Source organism: Mesocricetus auratus, unplaced genomic scaffold (genome assembly GCF_017639785.1).
Source record: "Mesocricetus auratus isolate SY011 unplaced genomic scaffold, BCM_Maur_2.0 Super-Scaffold_100010, whole genome shotgun sequence".
Taxonomy (NCBI): Eukaryota; Metazoa; Chordata; class Mammalia; order Rodentia; family Cricetidae; genus Mesocricetus; species Mesocricetus auratus.
This window is the reverse complement of record NW_024429194.1, coordinates 83,620,020-83,637,942: the sequence shown is the minus strand read 5'-3', so window position 1 is coordinate 83,637,942 and position 17,923 is coordinate 83,620,020. Positions and strand designations below refer to the sequence as shown.

The window sequence follows — 17,923 nt, the reverse complement described above, 5'->3', positions numbered from 1 at the left end:
GATCCTAATCCGCCCATTTCTAGTTGGGTGCGGGGGTTGCAGGTGGATCTCCATGTGAGTTATGAGCCTTCCCACCTCCACCTACGCTCAGACCCAGGGAAATGGGACCCTCTGATTGACTAGTAAGGGTCAGGTGTTCACCCCAGCAGACAGTTTCATTGACCCCAATGTGTGTATGGTGTGTGATTTATGTGGTGAGAAACATGTGCGATGTGTGTTTTGTGTGCATAATGTACTTATGTGTTACATGGATGGTGTGTATGACGTGAGTGTGGAGTGTGATATGGCATGTGTATATGTGTGATATGTGTGGGACATGCCTATTCATCATGTCCATGAGATATGGGGTGCTTTTTTAAAAATCTTTATGTGTTTGCATCTATATGTGTGTGATGGCCCATATGTACATGTGTGTGGAGGTCAGAGGACAACCTTGTGGATCATTCCTTACATTCCACCTTGTTTGAAGAGTCTCTTGCTGTTTTCCCACTATGTACACCAGGCTAGCTCGACCTCAAATGTTCAGTTTCTGATTTTCCTAGGAACACTGGGGTTACAGACACACACTGCTAAACCAGAGCTCTGTAGGTACTGGGGATTTGAACTCAGGTCCTCATGCTTTACCTACTGAGTCATCTCCTCTGCTCCTTTTATTTGTGTGTGTGGTGGGTGGCAGTTCCCAAGGAGAAGGGAACTTCTTCTACTGCCTAAGCGGAGTGAAGAACGGAAGGTACATGAGGCAAAAACTGTGCTCCCCGGGTAGAGATGAGGGAGGGTTCAGGGAAAGTGTGCGTGGAAAACAGAGCAGGGCAAAGGAGGCAGAAAGATCAAGGATTTATGAGCAATTGCCATGAGGACTTTGCCCAGGAAGGTAACCTTGATCTTAACTGTGGCGCAGATTCCGTGAATACTCTGGACTTTTCCCTCCCTGGTGCACATTGCACACATTTACACATTGCCAAAGGGGATGGAAGGTGTAGAAACTCCTCCGCAGAGGCCAGAGGAAGAAGCCCTGGTCCCCGAGCCATGCCCAGCATGGGATCACAGAAATGGCTGCCTACACAGCTAAAACTCTCCAGAGTCAAGGGGAGATCAGGAACTGTAGCATAGATTCTAATTGGCTTTAATAATAATAATAATAAAAACACCTGGGGTCAGGTATAGGGGTGAATGCTGAAAGATCAGAGAAGCAGAGCAGCCAGCCACCAGTTCTTACCTCTACTGAATCCTCAAACCCAAGGGCGATGCTGTCCCTATGAATCCTCAGACTGAATGCCCTGAGCTCCTATCTCCCCGCTTTATATTCCTCTAGTGCTGGGATTAAAGGCGTGTGACTCTCTAGTACTGGGAATAAAGGCATCACTGACTGGCCATTTGTCTTTTAGACTGGATCAATCTTTAGTAGCCCAGGGTGGCCTTGAACTCACAGAGATCTGTCTGCCTCTGCTTCCCGAGTGCTGGGATTAAAGGTGTGTGCCAACACTGTCTAGCCTCCATGGCTAACTAGTGGTTTAGCTCTGCACTCTGATCTTCAGGCAAGCTTTATTTGTTAGGTCACAAACAAAATATCACAAGGAACTGTTTCTCCGGTCCTCCCAGGACACTGGGTTCTGACACTAACTGCCCAGAATTGGTGTAAATTCCACAGGTAAATGATTCAGTTCCACAACATTGGCCCTTTCTAATGCCAATCCCAGTAAGTGGGTTCCTTAGTTACCCACAACATCTTCCTAACTTGGTTCCAAAACAGAGGTTCCTCATGAGTTTTCATGGTCAGGAATCTGCTAAAATATCTCCCAGGAAGCCAGACCAGCGTGGGGCGTGGTAAATGTCCCTAGAGCAAGGGCAGGCAGGACTCCTCTTCTGGGCTGCCAATGGGGAAGGTGGAGGGGACGGAGTCTTAAGATAGCCCCGAAAATAAGTCATAGCATTTCTGATTGGACTCACCAAAGAGCGGTCTAAGGGAAAAGTGCTGTGAAGGACAGCATCGCTAGAGATCCTCCCCCACCACGATCCAAGGGCCAGGGAGGGAGGGCAGAGAATAGGGGAGGAGGTCTTCCGAGCACGCAGTTACTGTACCTGTGCAATGCCTCCTGCTTGAAGGCACTCAAAGTCAAGGGATTAATATTGGGGTGTCTCAGCTGAATGTTTGTATTTTGGGGTGCTCCTGCAGTCTGTTTTGCCAGGTGTAATAAGAAAGCAATCTGGGCTACCTGGAAATAACAGCAGTTTTGGGCAAACCATATCATTGCAAAGGGAAAACCAGGCTAGTGTGTGTCTCAGAGATATGGCTGGCTCCATCTTCGCTTCTCCTGGATTTCACTAGAAACAAACACTGAAAAACAGAAAGCCAGCAACATTCTCCAAGTGGACGGGGCTCTGGTGTCTCAGATAAACAGATTTGGCGCACAAGCTCCCCTGGTTCCTGCACCTTACTTTTGGGACTCTCTACCCCTCTCAATGGAGAAGCCTGGACACACTGAGCCTTGGCCCCTCGCCCGCTGCTCCTGAGGGGTGCTCCCTCTTCCCTCCTCCCTCCTCTCTTTTCTTGTTCTTCCTCAGGATATAGAGTAAAAATCAAGAAATCAAAAACTAGGAAATACTTTCAGAGGGCACCAGAGGCGAATTCAGACTCTCATAGGTCCCTTCAGGCAACGTGCTTTCAAAAGCTGCCCCAAACTCTGTCCGTTGCTTGGTCTCTACCTCCTTGATTGGTCAACTACTCAGCCTCCCCAAATACCTCCCCAAAAACTCTGGATTGAACCAGGGATCTTTTGGTATGTATGTTTAAATGTGCATTTTTATGCAGTGTGTGTGTAACGGTACATATATGAATCTCAGGGGACAACCTCAGGTGTCAGCATTACAGAGTGCCCACCAAAGGTGACCACACAGACACAGTCTAGAGCCAATTGAAAGTCTTTATTCTGAGTTCAAGACCAGCCTGGTTTCAGAATGAGTCCCAGGACAGCCAAAGCTACACAGAGAAACTCTGTCTCAAAAAAAAACAAAACAAAAACAATAATAAAAAAGAAGGAAGTCTTTATTCCAGCCAGCTGGGACTACACTCAGGTATTTGTGACCCAAGTGTAGCACTGAGCATTTAGAGCAAGGGGGTTTTAAGGGCAAAAATACATCCTGCATCTCCCTTAGCAGCTGCAGCATTTTAAGCAAGCAGTTTAACAGAAGCCAAGATAAGCAGTTACCTAGAAGGGGAGGCTTGCACAAGCAGGCCGTTTAACACAAGATAAGCTAGTTGGGGCATCTTGACCTGGGGCCCTTGGAATAGAGATGGGTAATTTTCCGAAGGAGACTCCATCAAGAAGGTCAAATTCTAGTTAAACCTAAAATGCCTCAGCAATAATGCAAAATGGAGGAACCCTCTGCACTGTCTTGCCTTGTCACATCAGTTCTTGCTTTCTGTCATTTTGTTTTTGTTTGTTTTTAGAGACACGTTTTCTCTGTATTGCTCTGTATCTGCTTGCTTTGTAGATCAGGCTGGCCTCAAATTCAGAAATCCACCTGCCGCCTCAGTAGTACTGAGATTAAAAGAATGCACCACCACCTGTGGCTCTTGCTTTCCCTCTTGCTTGATACAGGTCCGTTCGTTGTTTTCCACTGTGTGTACCAGACTAGCTGGCTCACAAGCTTCCGGGGAGCCTCCTGCCTCTGGCTCTCCTCTCCTTCTAGCAGTACTGGGGTTGCAGATGTTTATGCTACGCATCTGGCTTTACAAGGGTCCTGGGGATTTAACCTCAGGCTTCATGCTTTTGTGGTAAATGGTTTTACACACTGTGTCATCTCCCAGCCCCCCTCTCTCCCTTTCTGACCCATTGGTCCAGTGTTTCCATCTGTCCACACACCGTCTCCACCACCACAGACTCAAATATGGCAGAATTCTTGTCTTCATAATCTTTCTCTGTCTCCCCTGCCCACATCATCTCACTCCTAAAAAACGCTCCACCTGGACTCAGCGGTGTCTGTTCTTTGCCACTCTTCCCTGAGAAGGGACACAAACCATGGTCTATTCTGACACTAAATATGCACCTCCAGAGACATTCTTCAACAACCATTCCTCCAGCTCAGTCCTCCCAATGAACTGGTCCCCTTCTGCTCAGCTTGGCTACAAGCCAGAGGTTCCCACGGGCTTTTCTTCATAGTCAGTATCTTCCAGATGGCTCCCGGAACCCAGGGCAACCTCATTTCCTGTCACTGATTTCTCACAAGAATGTCTTATCCCTGCTCCTATTTTGGGTATTGGTATAGAACCAAGAGTTGTGTGTCAGCTCCCTCCCACGTTTAAAGTGTGTTGGGACTCAGGATGTTCTAAAGGATGTTCTTCGAGTTTGAGACCAGCCTGGTCTATAGAGCAAGTTCCAGGCTAGCTAGGACTACATAGTGAAACCCTATCTCAAAAAGAAAAGGAAAGGAAAAGGAAAAAGAAAAAGAATCAGCAAAAATCAACCAACCAACCAACCAACCAAAAAAAAAAACCAACAACAAAGCAAACAAAAAGAAAAAGAAAATGTCTTGGGAGAAGGATTGTGTGTCTAAGACCAGAGTGGGCTATATAGCAAGCAAGACTCAGTCTCACATTACAAACAAAAAAGTTGGGCGTTGGTGGCGCATGCCTTTATTCCCAGCACTCGGGAGGCAGAGGCAGGCAGATCTCTGTGAGTTCAAGGCCTGTCTGGTCTACAAAGTCACACAGAGAAACCCTGTCTCGAAAAATAAAAACAAAACAAACAAACCAAAACCAAAAACAGAGTCCTGAGCTAGGAATATAGCCCTGTGAGAGAGAACCTGCTCAGCAAGAACTAGACTGTATGAACTCTGGGTTTCATCTTAAGCACTGGGTGGGGGGCAGGGATAAGCACAGGTTTATATTACTTAGGTTAAAAGGTGGGGTTAACAGCTGCAGAGTAAGTCAGGGCTGCAGGGGACCTCATGGCCTTGTCATAAGCAACAGGGCATCTGTAACACTGCCATTTCCACCCTCCTCTGCCAGGGGCCTCTGTTTGCTAAGGAAACGGGAATGCAAAGATAGGAGGAAACGGGTGCTCGGCTGTGAACAGCCCCCGAAATAGTCCCGAATCTGAAGCAAGGGGAGAGCTTCCAAGCCCAGTCTGCCAAGGATGCTCTAAATAGTTCAAGCTCAGGGAAGAGATCCACAGCCTTCCCCAGTGGGCTGGGTTCCCAAGCCTCAATCTATGTGTTTGATGGGTAAAAAAAAAAATCATCTATAGACAAGATGCAGCGGAGGTGGCCCTAGGGTGACCGTGAAGGGACTGAGGCAAGGGTCACACAAAGTCTCATGCTCATGTCTCAAGAATCTCTGGGGGCCAATTCAGGAATTAAGGAAGGTTCATACTAGAGGAGGCAAGGAAGAGGAAACAGCTAGAAGGCCCTCTTTCCTGTTCAACCCTCGCAGGACCCTTATACTGGGACAGGCTCTAGCCACAGCCGGCGAGAACAGAGAAGTTGGAAAACCTCATGTAGATTCATCATTAAACTAAAACCAGAACCAGCCTAGGTCCCAGCCCTATTGCACTCCTGGTGTAACTCAGCCCGACCCCGACCCAAAGAGATGTAAGCTGCCTGCCTTCATGCACAGGTGGTCATCCTAGGGGGTTATGTGGATGGAACACGCCGGAGCCCTGTCAGTCAGTGAATGAGGGCTTCTTTCCACTCCCCCACTTCTGCCCCTCAGAGGGCAGAGGCTCACAGTGCCAGTGCACCAGATTTGTCATGGGAAACACAGAAGCAACTTCATTCCAGCGCCTCAAAGCCAGCAGAGATCAGCCTCCCGAGACCCACCCCTGAAGGGACTTGGCACAGCAGCCAGAAGAGGTTATTGTGGGTGGGATCTAAAGGTGCTGTGTAACCATGTGAGTGGTCACTCTTCTCCCGAAAGATGGCACCATGCTGTGGTTGCCTCCGTGATGACATTTAGACAAATTCAGTGGTAGAAATCAACACTGCCATTTACCTCCAACCCCCCCTGCTCCCCCTGCCGCCACACCACTGCACTCCCATCAATTAAAAAAAAAAAGGCTTCCTATAGAAGAGCTCCCATTAGAGAGGCCAACCAAGGGAAGTTTCCAGAAGCTGATAGACTGGGATCTGGTCCATCTGAGGTTTAGAAGAATCATGTTATGGTACCTGCCTAGGCTCACTGAATCCCTCCACAGCCCTTGGCAGTCTAGAAACTGAGCAACCCCAGTCACCATTTCCCATATTTCTGCTGGGAGGCTTGAATGCCGGCAATGTCAATGACCCTTCAGATCGGATGGACTCATCTACCCCTACTGTCCCCAGCATGGCCACTGCTTCATTATAGGAGGCAGGCACAAGGTGAAGGGAAGGAGACCCCGTGAACGGGGTGGGGCAAGGCCCTCCAGCTTTTGTTGCTTAAAGGGAGATTTAATAAGTAGCTGCCATCACATCAAGGAGAGGGGACAGTCCCTCCGCAGTCTGGTCTGTTTCTTCTAAGTGTCTCACAGTGGGTGAAGTGCAGGAACACGACCTTGAGATCCAGGAAGACCCAGGATTGGGGCAAATCACTTCAGCTTGGGCGCAGCTGCCTCAGTTTCCAGTATGAGCTTAGCAACTGGGAATAAGGGTGGCCACTTTACAGAGCTGTTAGAAGAACTACATGAGGGGCTGTTAAATAGCGTGGCCAGCGTAGAGCTTGACTCAGACCAGGTGAGAAATGGGAGAGAGAAAACCCATTTAATTTGGCCCATCATCTGTCGTGCTCTCCCCCAGATCTTAACCAATCTGCACTTTCAGGATTGAATGCCCCAGGAGGGAGCAGTTCAGAATGACTCTGAGCCAGAGCGACTGTTGACCAGGGACAGAACAGTCTTGCAGGGGGCTTGGTCCACCTATACTTCTGGAGATAATCAGAAAAGACAGTCTAGTCAGTGGGTGGTTTGTGACATCAGCCTCTGAGTCCAAGCACCTAACTGGCCTTCGGACTGCAGCAGGGATGAGGCAGGGCCAGTGAGGGAATTAGGGGAATCACGCTCTTTTCGATGACAGACAGAAAGTGTGCTCTCACCTCAGTTAAAGAACACCGATTCTGTCTTTCTTCTCCAACTAACGTGGAAAGAAAGGAGTCCCTGCCAGGTGCAGAAGAAAGAAGAAAGCCCGCTCTTGGCAGCAGGGGAATCAGGTTGCCACAGCAACCAGCCTCTTCCCAAGTCCACTCATTATATGGCTTTTGAATTAGACTTCCTCTGTGTATACACACCAGAGGCTTTGAGTCCCCCCTGCTTGCCACCAACTTGCCTCCCAGACTTCTCCCCAGGAAAGCATCACCGAAGGCAGCCACTGACTACTTCTTTCAAGGTCAGGTCTTACTTGCCCCTGGGATGCATAATATTTACTTGTTGGCTTACCCTAGGAAGAGCGCAATGGGTACCCAGGGTAAAAAGCCCTCTGTCTGCAGTGTGGGGAGAGGCAATGAAAAACACTCATTTGAGCAGCGATTTGGCCAGATGTAAATGCATGCAGAACCATTGAACTCAACTCTCTGGGACTTTTTTTCTGAGGGGGGGAGGACTTCTAAGACAGGGTTCCTCTGCATAGCCCTGGCTGTCCTAGAACTCACTCTGCAGACCAGGCTGACCTCAAACTCACAGATCCACCTGCCTTTGCCTCCAGAATTCTGGGATTAAAAGTGTGCACCGCCACCTCCAGGTAACCTCCTCTGGGACTTTAACCTTGGAACTGCAGCAGGATTTAGAAGAACAAGAAGCCTGAAACAGCCTTCACATGACAGGTAGAAGCCAAGTTAACTATCAGCTTAGAGCAGTGGTTCTCAACCTTCCTAATGCTGTGATCCTTTAATATAGTTCTTCATGTTGTGCTGACCCCAACCATTAATTATTTCACTGCTACTCTATAACTCTAATTTTGCTATTGTTATAAATTGTAATATAAATATCCCTGTTTTCCAATGGTCTTAGGTGACCAAAGGGGTCACAACTCACAGGTTGAGAACCACTGACTTAGATATTATGGAATACTACAGTAAGATAGACTGATATGCCCATATGCAAATATGAATTGTTTAAAAAAACAAGCTGCTCAAATGCATAGAATCATAAAGAACAGAATTAGAGGGAGAGAGAAATAGGGAGGTGATTAATGGTTACATAATTTTACTTCTGAAAACAGTGGGTTACCAGAAAAAAGAAAGAGGACATAGAGATGGGAAGGGGACCTGCTATATGGTGTTGGGGGTCAGGGAGAATGGGAGGGAGGAATTGGGGGTGAGTAGGATCAAGATACATTATAAAGCTGTGCAGTGATGACATACACCTTTGATCCCAGCACTCGGGAGGCAAGGGCAGGTAGATCTCTGTGAGGTCAAGACCAGTCTGGTCTACAGAGTGAGTTTCAGGATAGCCAGAGCAATACAGGGAAACCCTGTCTCAAAACAAACCAACAAACAAAAGATTTATATTTATATATGCCATAACCCTACTGACCTCTGCTTTTCAAACCAGCATAGTAAATCAAACCTATAATCCCAACACTCAGGAGGCCGAGGCAGGAGGATCTGTGCTACACAATGAGTTCTGGGCCAGCGTGGGTTACAGATGAGGATTCTGTCTGAAACAAATAAAACAAAACAAACAAAAGAAGCTGGGTGCATGGGGCCTTCAAGTAGTAATCGCAGAACTCAGGGGCCGAAGCAAGAAGATCTAGAGTCTGAGGCCTGCTTGGCTGCATTGTGAGAGCCTAGTGTTTCTTTTTATAGAGTCAGGGTCTGGTATAGGTCTAGGCTGACCTTGAACTTGATATGTAGCTAAGGATGGCCCTGAAAGCCTGACCTTATTATCTCTACCTCTCTAAGTGTTGGAATTATAGGCATGTGCCACCATGGGTGGCCAGGCCGGGGGTTTGTTTCATTTCGTTTTTAATAAAGTTTTAGGCTATATGCTCATTATCTTTTTTTTTTAAAGATTTAATGTATAAGAATGCTCTTTTTTGTGCCTTTTGAGGATTTTTGTTTTGTTGTTGCTGTGTTTGAGATGGGGTCTCACTATGTATCCTTTGCCTGGCCTAGGACTTGCTCTGTAGACTAGGCTGGCATCAGTGATATTCACAGAGATCCACCTGCTTCTGCCTCCTGAGTGCTGGGATTAAAGGCCTGCTTCATCATGACCTGTTTCTGCTTAATTTCTTTTTAAAGGGCTATGTAACTTTGGAAGGAAATAAAATGAACTGTTGTATTTATCTTTGAAGTTGGGAGATTAAAGAAGGAAGAGGTTACTAACTGTATTCCCTTTTGGAAACTTTTAAAAAGCTGACTCAAGAGTCTGGAGAGGTGGCTCAGAGGTTAAGAGCACATGCTGCTATTCCGGAGGACCCGGGTCCAGTTCCAGCACCCATATTAGGCAGGCAACTGACCATAATGCCAGCTCCTGAGAATCCAATGTCTCTAGTTCCTGAGGCCACCTGCACTCATGCACACACAGCCACACACACACATACATACATGCAATCAAAAATAATGAAAATGAATCTTTAAAACAGAATCAATATCCATTATTTTTATAATTCCAGTAAGCCTATAAAAACAGAGAGATGGAATTAATAAGCCTGATCTAATAAGCTTACAGTTCACCAGACACAGAGAACTGGCATGGGGTGGTATGGATACAGGGGCGGGAAGAGGGCGGTCCTCACACTTATGGCACCTGTGCTCTCACGGGCAGAGAGTCACCAGGCCACCAGACAAGTGAGCTTAACTACAGCACAGGTGCTGACCCGGAGAACGTTGTGGGTTAGGAGCAGCCACTGCAGGGACTCAGAGCCAAGAGACAGAACAAGAGGGTGAGTGGAAGGTAGTGGTGCAGAGGCTGCCATGTGACCTCTGGGCAATGGGAAGGCACCACCACTGGGTTCCAAGCAGGGAATGCCAGGCCCCGGTCTATGTGCAAATGAGATCATCTAGCTGCTGTGATGCTTTGGGAGGATGGGCTACACAGAGGGTGAGGGTAGAAGATGTCAATGACGTCTTTGTTAGCTTCCCGCTGAATGACGTCGATGAGGGTTTGGTTTCCGATGAGGTTAGAAAATGGCTGGTAATTACAGAAAGAGGTGAGAAGAATATGCTTTTACAGACGCCGTCCACCCATATACACAAAACAAATGACACTTGTTATATTACCTGGGGTGGGGGGATAGTTACAACTGCTCTCAAACTTTAAGGAGCCTTAAGCCAGTGGGGTCTTATTCAGTGAAAAATCCTACAAGTCTGGGGAGAATCTGAGATGAATCCCATCTCCCCTCTGCTGCATCTGTTTCTGGCAGAGTTTCATACGGCCTGATCTAGCCTCAGAGCTGGTGTATAGCTCAGGATAACCTTCATTTTTTCACCTTCTGCATTCATCACCCCAGTATAGGGATTTCAGGTATGCACCACCAAGCTCAGTTTAATGCTGTGCCGGGAATCGAACCCAGGGGTTCATGCACAGTACACATTCCGCTGCATCCCCAGTCAGATTCCACATTCCTGATAGGTTCCTGGGTGTTGCCATAGCCGCTGGTCTATGAAACACCTTTGACATAGCAACATGTGATGAAATTCCATTTCCAGAGCTTCTGGAAATATCAAATTCTTTGGTTAAAAAGTGTAATTTGGGGCTGGCAGTACAAGGTCAGAGGAACATTTGCCTAGCATGCACCCTGCTGGGTTCAGTCTCTAGCACTGAATAAAGAATAAACTGTAGTAGCTCAGGCCTGAAATCCCAGCACTTGCAAATTAGAAGTGGGAGGATCAGAAACTCAAGGTTATCCTTGGCTACATAAGAAGTTTGAAGCTAGCCTGGGCTACATGAGACCCAGTCTCAAGAGAAAAAAAAAACAATTGATCTTGTGCTGGAAAATAGTTAGATATCCTCCAACTATACTGAAGTATAATTGGCAAATTAAAAATTATATATATTTGAGGTCAGCCCAGAACTTGCCAGAGTGAGTGCCAGGACTACACAGAGGAAAACCTGTCTTTAAAAAATTAAATATATTAGACAGATGATGGTGGTGCATGCCTTTAATCCCAGGACTCAGGAGGCAGAGGCAGGTGGATCTCTGTGAGTTCAAGGCCAGCCTGGTCTACAAGAGCTAGTTCCAGGACAGGCTACAAAGCTACAAAGAGAAACCCTGTCTCAAAAACAAAACAATCCCCCCCACCAAAAAACAACCCAAAAAACAACCAAAAAGAAACTGGATATATTTACAGCATACATGTGATGCTTTGACACATATACACTAGGAATTATTGCTAATAAATCAATCAAGCTCGCTAACACACCCACGACTTCACATGATACTGTCCGAAAGAACATTCAAGCCCCTCCTCCCCCTCTTTTTCCTTTTCTTCCTGATATGGCTTCACCACACAGGCCAGGCTGTCCACACTCACGATCCTCCTGCCTCAAGCCTCCTGGGAGCTAGGAGCTACCAGTGTGCACCGCCCTTCCTTCCAGCTCCCTCCCCTCCACAGCAGGTTGTTACAAAGACAGGCCACCCCTTCTGCGCTGGCCCTTCTGGTCTACTTTCCTGCTGTATCATAATGTAGCATCAGACAATTGGTGAGCAAAATAAGCCTTCCTTTTTAAGTTATTCAACCCTCAAGTACTCTGTTTTGGCAATAGAAAGCAGAATAGACATCATGTCTACACTAGAAGGTTAGAATTTGTTCACCTTGCATAGCGGAAAATGTTTTACATTTTCACCAGAATCTTCTGTCTCTATTCCCCAGCTCCTGGCAACTACCATTCTACTTTACGTTTCTATGGGTTCAGCTTTGATTTTGTTTTAATCTGGGGCCTGCGTATACCAACTAAGTGCTCTATGCACCGAGCTTCACCTCCTGTTAAACTCCGTTGTTTTCAGATTCCACATATGAGAGCACAGTGTTTTTCAGAGTCTACTCCATAGCACCCAGCAGAATGCCTTCCATACACATCTACATTATTGCAATGACAGGGATCCTTCCTTGTTTTCTTCTCCCTCCTCCTCCTTCTGGTTTTGGAGTCAGGTGTAGCACTGTCTGGCCTGGAACTAGTTATGCAGAGACACGTCTCTGTCTCCCAAGTGCTAGGATCAAAGACTTGCGCCATTGCCGGGCAGTAGTGGTGCACGCCTTTAATCCCAGCACTCGGGAGGCAGAGGCAGGCGGATCTCTGTGAGTTTGAGGCCGGGCTGGACCGATAGCCTCCAAAACAATACAGAGAAACCCTGTCTCGAAAAACCAAAAAAAAAAAAAAAAAAGGAAAAAGAAAAAGAAAAAAAAAAGACATGTGCCATCATCGTCTAGCTACGGTTCATTCTTAAAGATTGAACAAGGCTGAAGTGTTTACTGCGTAAGAGTTTAGAGCCCCAAAAATCCAAGAAAATGTTAGGTGGGTGTGATGACCCACTTAGTATTGTAGCTTTGGAAGACAGATACAGGGGATCTCTGGAGCAAGATGGCTAGGAGGAATACTTAGATTGACAAGCTCTGAGTTTGATTAAGAACCCCTATCTCAATGAACAAGATGGGAGAATGATCCAGGATGATACCTAACATCCACCTTGGGCCTCCATGTTCACATGAACAGCCACACATGCATGCACGCTCACACACACACACACACATACAAACACACACAGAGAAAAGGGAAAATAAAGACTGAATAATAACTCCATTGTAAATACAAACTGCATTTTCTTTACATGCTCATTTGCTAACAATTAGGCTGTATCCATAGCAGTTATCTTGGATACTGCTACAATGAACGTGGAGTTACTCTTTCATTAAAATATTGATTTTGTTTCATTCGGATACTACACATGTCCAGAAGTGGGACTGTTGAACTATATAGCAATTTCATGGATGTCTTAGTTACTTTTCTATTGGCATGGCAATACACCATGACCAAGACAACTTATGAAAGAAAGCATTTAATGTGGCTTAGGGTTTCAGAGGATTAGAGTTCATGAGGACAGCAACGTGAAGGAATAGCTGAGAGTTCACATCCTGATCTAGAACCACAAGGTAGAGAGAGAGCTAATGGCCTGGCTTGGGCTTTTGAAACCTCAAAGCTCTCCTTCAGTGACAGATGTCCTCCTACAAGGCCACGCCTCCTCATCCTTCCTAGCAGTTCCATCAACTGACCAAATACTCAAAAATATGAACTGGCCGGGCGTTGGTGGCGCACTCCTTTAGCCCCAGCACTCGGGAGGCAGAGGCAGGTGGATCTCTGTGAGTTTGAGGCCAGCCTGGTCTACAGAGTGAGTGCCAGAACAGCCTCCAAAGCCACAGAGAAACCCTGTCTCAAAAAGCAAGCAAACAAAAAAGCTTCAGTAAAGCGGGTGTTGAGCAAGGGTGTGGAGAAAGGGGTGCTGCACAGCCTTGCTGCAAATGTAAATTGGTATCTATTGCCATCATGGGGAACAAAGGAAAAAGAAAACATCATGGTAGCTTGAATGAGAATATCGCCCATAGGTTCATTTTTTGTTTCTCGGTGGCTTTGGAGGCTGTTTTGGCACTCACTCTGTAGACCAGGCTGGCCTCAAACTCACAGAGATCCACCTGCCTCTGCCTCCTAATTGCTGTGATTAAAGGTGTTCACTACCAATGTCCAACTGTTTTTTGGCCTTTGAGACATGACTTTACTATGAATCCCTGGTTGACCTGGAGCTTTCAATCCTCCTGCCTCAGCCTCCTGAGTGCTACAACCACAGATGTGTATCACCTCACCTGGTTCAGAAGAAAGAATTCTTTTAAGAATTGTATTTATTGCTGGGCAGTGGTGGTGCATGCCTTTAATCCCAGCACTTGGGAAGCAGAGGCAGGTGGATCTCTGTGAATTCCAGACCAGCCTGATCTACAAGAGCTAGTTCTAGGACAGGCTCCAAAGCCACAGAGAAACCCTGTCTCAAAAAACAAAACAAAACAAAAAAACAAAAAGAAAAAAAAAGAATTGTATTTATTATTATGTGTCTGTGATGTGTGTAGGGGAGATATGTGTGTGCACGTTTGGAGGTTAGAGGATAACTTGAGGGAGTCTGTTTTCTCCTAATAACTTTATGTGGGTCCTAGGGATCCAACTCGGATTACCAGGCTTGCTCAGCAACCACATTATCTTCTGAGTCCTCTTACTGGCTCTGAAGAAGAAAGCTTTAAAGTCTTGGGGGGGTTAACTATTTTTATGTATAGGGGTGTTTTACCTGTGTGTGTGTGTGTGTGTGTGTGTGTGTGTGTGTGTGTGTGTGTGTACCACCTATGTGCCTGGCGTCAGTGGAGGGCAGAAGTGGACATTTTGTTCCCTGGAACTGGAGTTATAGATGGTTTTGAGCCATCATGTGGGGCCTGGGAGTAAAACTTGGGTCCTCTGGAAGAACCAGTGCTTGTAACTGGTGTGCCATCTCTCCAGCCTAGAAGAATAGCTTGGGTAAGCACCAAGCACCTATCATACATGAAGAACTGTATTAAGTGCTGAGGGGAGGGGCTCAGAGAGACATAGTTGTAAATAGGGTATTGTATCCCAAGTCATGGCACATGGACAGAGAGTCATACTGGGGGTGTCAAGAAGGGAACCTTGGGGAGGGCAGGGCTAGTGTAGCCTTCACAGAGCTCATCTCATAGGGCAGGTCAGAATCCATGATTCATAGGCCAGTGACAATGATTTACCTTTGCTGTATGTCTTCTGGCGTCAGGCATGACTTGTCACCGAACTCCCTGGTCCAGACTCTGGGACTGAGTCACCACTGAGTACACAGGAACATCTCCCTTTCAGTCTCTGGGCCTCAGTTTCCTCCTCTGAAAAAAAAACACAACGGTAACTGCTGAGGATGGTGTGAAGACTCCTTTATGTATTGTTACTGAAAGTTGGTGCATACGCAATGACTCAACACATACATCCTTACTGCACACCAAGCATCTAGCGTGATGCCTGGCAAGTACACGTATCACTGCTCAATCCTTCGGAGGGGTCTGTGGGCCCAGGAGTAAGAATGCCTGTTCTGTAAGTAAAGGCACAGCAGTTTGGAAATGTTTTAACTCTTAGAAGCCTGCACTCTGCTCCCACCCTCCCCTGGAGCTTTCCATGCCGAGGGTGAAGCCCCAGAGATGGGGAAGGGATCAGGATCCTGAGTCCTACATCCCATTTCCCATAGCACTCCTCTCGCTAATGCCCAGATGCCCCGAGTCCATTCCAGATACTGCAAAACAGAGCCGTGCTGCCTCCCTGGGCTTTAAACACCCACCCCCGCAGAAGCCGGCAGCTTTAAGTGTCTTTGGTCCCCAGACTGTGGCTTGTCCAGCTGTTTACTCACTTGGCACCTTGGAGGCAGATGAACCAGAAGTCTGCAACTCAGCCTGCAGGGGCCACATTACAACAAAACCACCCCCACCGCCTTGTGAGATGAGAAAGCTGACTCTCTCCATCTATCTTCATCCTGCTGGTTGGATGCAAATTGCTTCCTCCCACTGAGGCGAAAGAATACTGGTGGGTGGCATGGAGTGACTGGCGCGGGGGGGGGGGGGGGGTGCAGCTGACTGTGGGAGTGGGGTTAGTGACAGGACACCCCGGGAATTCATTCCTCCTTCTGCTGCTCTGACTCTACCCTCCCCCCCACTTACCCATGCTCCTTTAAACACCTGCACTTTCTTTTCCTTTATCCCCAGCTCTTGGCATAGGTTTTACAGACGGGGATTCCAGGTCGCTGTTTCTCTTGACCTTGCATGGGGCAGGAAGCACCAAGGAGGACCGGAAGTAACCAGAAGCAGGCTACTAGGCCACTGGGCAGGCTGCAAAATATTAAGAGAGAGGGAGGTGGGTGCTTCACTTCACTCTGGGCAGAAGAGAGGTCAAGGTGACCTTTATGGGTATTGCTACTAATTCATGTCTTGCTTATGCACAGGGATGGTGGTGGTGGGGTAAGTGGAGACATTTTCACACACGTGTATGTTTATGCTTGCTTCATGACACAAAATGCTTGCGACTGCTTACAAAAATGTATGCAATATCAAGGAATGAAACGGATATCTTTGGAAACTAAGGAGAAATTCAGAGGAGGGAAATAATGAAAGCCCATAACTGTGCAGTAAGTTGTCCTGCACTGTTGTTAATGTGATCCATAAACTTGGCTTTGAAAACCCCAGCAGTCCAAAGCAAAGAGTGAACAATCTAACACAGGAAATGCAGAATCCATAAAAGAAAAAACTGGTACTTCTCAAGAGAAGTGACATCCTGCCTCCAAACTGAAATCTGGGAGGAATTCTTACATGACTCTACCCAAATATGAACAACCATTTCTTGTTAGATTTCTTAGGCTGAGTCATGTTGCCAAAATGTCACTCAAGCTCCTAATATTCGTATTCATAATCCCAGAAATTGGAAATAGTCTAAATGTCCCTCAAATACAGTACTGTCCAAATGTCTGACATTATACAGTTACTGAGAGGAAAGAGGAACAATTTAGGTTACTCATGTGAAACAGTTTCCGAAATGTGAAGAGGCCAGAGGCAGAACGCCTCTGACAGGGCAGTGCTTGTGAAAATGAAATAGAAATCATATGTACTTCTAAATGCTGGGTAGGACCTTTGTCCTTCCTAGAAGGAATTGTAAGAAACTACAACTGATACTAACTGTTTTTCTGGAGACAGACTTTTCCCTCTATAGCTGTTTGAACCTTCTGAACTTTGTAGCATGGGAATGTGTTATATATCTAAAACAAATCATTAAAAAGTATAAATGTGGCCAGGCAGTAGTGGTGCACGCCTTTAATCCCAGCACCCAGGAGGCAGAGGCAGGCAGATCTCTGTGAGTTCAAGGCCAGGCTGGACTGACAGCCTCCAAAACAATACAGAGAAACCCTGTCTCATAAAACCAAAAAAAAAAAAAAAAAAAAAAAAAGAGGTATCACTTTGTTCCTCAAACGACAATTTCCAACACCTTTATATACACACACCTGCTGTTAGAACCAACACATTCAGCAAAGGTTCAGGACACAAACTCAATACAAAATTCAGTTTTGGGGTTAGAGAGATGGCTCAATGGTTAAGAGCACTTATTGTTCTTGCAGAGGACATGAGTTTGGTTCCCAGCACCCACATGGTGGTTCAGGACCATGGTGTGTTTGTTTGAATAAAGCTCATATATTTGAATGCTCAGTTACCATTGAGTGTTACTATTAGAAAGGATTAAAAGGATTAATAGATGTCGATCTTGTTGGGGTTGACATTTCAAAAGTCCCTGCCAAGTCTAAAGTCTCTCTCTCTCTGTCTCTCTCTGTCTACAGACCAGAGTTCATTTCTTAGCTACTGCTTGGGTGTCTACCTGCACGCTGCCATGCTTCCTGCCATGATAATAATGGACTCAACCTCAGAGACTATAAGCAAGCCCCCATTAAATCTCTTTCTTATAATAATTGCCTTGGCTGTGGCGTCTCTTTACAGCAACAGAACAGTGACAAAGATAATGGATAACTCCAGTTCCAGGGGATCCAGTGCAAACAAAATACAAACAGAAGCAAAACAAACCAGTGTTTTGTTCAGAGTAGAAAACTTGATGCTGTTATAGAATTGCTACCGTTTGGATCTTGAAAATCCCCCAAAGGCCCTGCTGTCAGTGGCGTGATGTTGTTGGGAAGTAGCGGGACTTTTGAAAATGTTTATTTTTACTTCTGTGTGCGCCTGTTTATATGTGCACCACAGACCATTGCTGTGGCAACAGCCTGGGTGGGGAAGGCTGTTCCCTACGCTGTGACCAAGAAGCCAAGAGGAACAATAGCAGAAGGACTGGGGCAAGGTCTATGGTTATTTCCTTAACTTCCTGCTCAGATTTTCCATTGCTAGTATATGGAAACAAAACTGACTTAGTTGGGTTTAGATGTGTCTATTTTATGTGTATAGTGT

The 17,923-nt window shown here is 46.4% G+C and overlaps 2 long non-coding RNA genes across 3 annotated transcripts in view; one reads left to right on the top strand and one right to left on the bottom strand.

Annotated features, from left to right (window-relative positions):
- LOC110340371 overlaps positions 1 to 15,783 on the bottom strand; it is a 39,312-nt gene extending 23,529 nt beyond the window's left edge. The window contains exons 1-2 of one of the 2 annotated variants that reach the window (XR_005880095.1): positions 15,647 to 15,783; positions 14,696 to 14,824 (exon numbers count right to left, since the gene is read on the bottom strand). This is a non-coding gene — a long non-coding RNA (uncharacterized LOC110340371). Of the gene's footprint in view, positions 1 to 14,695; positions 14,825 to 15,339; positions 15,459 to 15,646 lie in introns of those variants that run through there. The other variant, XR_005880094.1, reaches the window with a different exon arrangement.
- On the top strand, positions 15,373 to 17,436 carry LOC121142931. Its single transcript, XR_005880093.1, has 3 exons — positions 15,373 to 15,512; positions 15,692 to 15,839; positions 17,308 to 17,436. It is a non-coding gene; the product is annotated as an uncharacterized LOC121142931 (long non-coding RNA).
- Positions 17,437 to 17,923: the final 487 nt, after the last annotated feature.